Source organism: Lipotes vexillifer, unplaced genomic scaffold (assembly GCF_000442215.2).
Source record: "Lipotes vexillifer unplaced genomic scaffold, Lipotes_vexillifer_v1.1 scaffold679, whole genome shotgun sequence".
Taxonomy (NCBI): Eukaryota; Metazoa; Chordata; class Mammalia; order Artiodactyla; family Lipotidae; genus Lipotes; species Lipotes vexillifer.
The window spans coordinates 141,893-144,772 of NW_006797024.1; positions in this window are offsets into that span (position 1 = coordinate 141,893).

The window sequence follows — 2,880 nt, forward strand, 5'->3', positions numbered from 1 at the left end:
CAAGCTGACGCCCCAACTCTTCAAGAGCTCTGCTGTAGATGCTCAGGAACTATCTGATGGAGGGGTGGTTTTATCAGCTGGACGGGTGATGATTAGTTGAAGGAAAGAGCATTTTTCCATTCTGTATCAACAATCTTTATCCCCACAGGCCAGATTCTGGATCTGATGCAGACATTTATACAGTTTCTTCATTAGCCAGAAGTGAAAGCAATGTAGATTGCTCTCTTAGAGTTGTTTACAGGGTCTAACCCTCTAAGACTCTTGGACATTGTCTAAGACTGAGATCTAGCTAAGATGAGAAAGGTTTTAAACATTTTCTCATCCACAGAAAACTTAAGTAGGCAAGTGCACCTGGGGACCACCAACTCATCTTACCCTTTCCTACCAGTAGAAACAAGAAAAAAAAAAGTGATTCATTTTGGGACTTCTCTGGTGGTGCAGTGGCTAAGAATCTGCCTGCCATTGCAGGGGACACAGCTTTGAGCCCTGGCTCCGGAAGATACCACATGCCACGGAGCAACTAAGCCCGTGCACCACAACTACTGAGCCTGCGCTCTAGAGCCCATGAGCCACAACTACTGAAGCCCACGTGCCTAGAGCCCGCGCTCTGCAGCAAGAGAAGCCACCGCAATGAGAAGCCCGCGCACTGCAACGAAGAGTAGCCCCTGCTCGCTGCAACTAGAGAAAGCCCGTGCACAGCAATGAATACCTAACTCAGCCAAAAATAAATAATTTTTTTAAAAAAGTGATGCATTTAGTAAGAAAAGAAATAGTCTTTCACTCAGATAATGAATTGTTAATTAACAAGAAAAAAATAAAATAAATGAAAATATAGACACTGCCACACTCTAGATGTAGAATGATGATTTTTCAGACTGCATTCTTTGCAGTTCTAGGCTTCCATAGAGAGTTCTGTGGGATTCCCACTGGACTGGGGGTGGGGGGGGAGGAGGTTGAATTCTGGTCCCCACTCCTGCTTCAATGAGAGCATTGCTCATTTTATCTATTTTATATATTAGGATCCAGCATAAGATTTTTAAAGACTTTTAATATTAAAAAAAAAACAGGAGGGGCTTCCCTGGTGGCGCAGTGGTTGAGAGTCCGCCTGCTGATGCAGGGGACACGGGTTCGTGCCCTGGTCCAGGAAGATCCCACATGCCGCGGAGCGGCTGGGCCCGTGAGCCATGGCCGCTGAGCCTGCGCGTCCGGAACCTGTGCTCCACAACGGGAGAGGCCACAGCAGTGAGAGGCCCGCGTACTGAAAAAAAAAACAAAAACAGGAATTCATCCTCTAGGATCTCTAGTGACCAATTCAATCACTGGTGAATTGTCCATTCCTGAAAAGATGTTATATTAACATGCAGCTGAATTCCTAGCTCAAACTTTACCTTGGATTTGCCATAAAAGCAAGAGAGAGAGGTTGATGGATCCCCCCCCAAAATGAAATAAAACTGGGAGGAAGTTCCTGGTGAGAGATGGAAGGTGGTTAGTTTCCTGTTTGGGATTGGGAGGTGGAGGGCATGGGAAATCACCTCCACCAGCGGTGTGTGGGACTAGGGATGAGAGAGTGCTTCCAGGCTATGTGTGTGCTATTCCCCGCATGCCCTGGCTCCACCACTGCTGTGCCAGAGGCACTAAGAGGCGGAAAAGCAGCCCAATCTAGAGTGGTGCAGAGCCCAGCTGAAGGGAGGAGCAGGTAACACAGCAGGTTGCCAGCACCCAGGCGTTTTCTTCTCCCAACATGATCCCACCGGCCCTGGCAGGCTCCCACCCCTTCAGTCCCATCAGATGCTTACAGCCTGGAGATGAGGGTGTTGAAAAATGTGAGGGCCTAGGATGGAGGTTTACCCGGAGTGCTTGGGATTGAGATAGGAAGTAACAGAGAATGAGAGAGTCCAGTTTGTAATTCCAAAAACAATCTGCCTCAATATATTTCCAGCTCCAGATATATATTCCCAACAGAATTGATCCAAGCTAGGGCCTGAGATGTTCTCCCTCTTCCCGATTTTGCATTTGCAGTGAAGGTAGCAGATAATCTCAGGGCAATGTGAGCTCACGAGCAGCAACTGGAAGACCCCTGAGGAGTGTAAGTACTGTCATCTAAAGACACACTGGAGCACTCTTACCAGATGAAGTGGAATTTGTGGACCAGAGAGAAGAATCGTTTACAATTAGTCTAATAATATACTAAAAATGATAAGGGAAAATATTGGAAACGTGAAGCTATTGCTTCCATTATGAAGAAAAAGCCAACTGGAGATATGAAACATAAACAAATAAAATAGGGACTTCCCTGGCAGTACAGTGGTTAAGAATCCGCCTGTCAATGCAGGGGATGCGGGTTCGATCCCTAGTGCGAGAAGATCCCACATGCCGCAGAGCAACGAAGCCTGTGCGCCACAGCTACTGAGCCTGTGCTCTAGAGCCCACAAGCCACAGCAAGAGAAGCCACCGCAATGAGAAGCCCGCTTGCCGCAACTAGAGAAAGCCCGTGCGCATCAACAAAGACCCAATGCAGCCAAAAAAATAAAATAAAGTCTCTTAAAAAATAAAAATAAAATAAAAGGGAATTCCCTGGCAGTCCAGTGGTTAGGACTCCGTGACTCCACTGCAAGGGGCAAGAGTTCGATCTCTGGTCAGGGAACTAAGATACCACAAGATGCGAGGTGCTGCCAATAAATAAATAAAATAAAATACAGATTGATAGTAGAATGGATAAAAAGAACAAGTTAATAAATTAGAATATTAAAACAAGACACTCTGTAAAAAGGTACAACAGATGGGAATACAAAAGAAACATTAAATGATATGGGTCAAAAATCATATAGCTGAAATCTCAGAAGCAAAGGAAAAAAATCAAGGTAGGGGAGGAAAAATTTG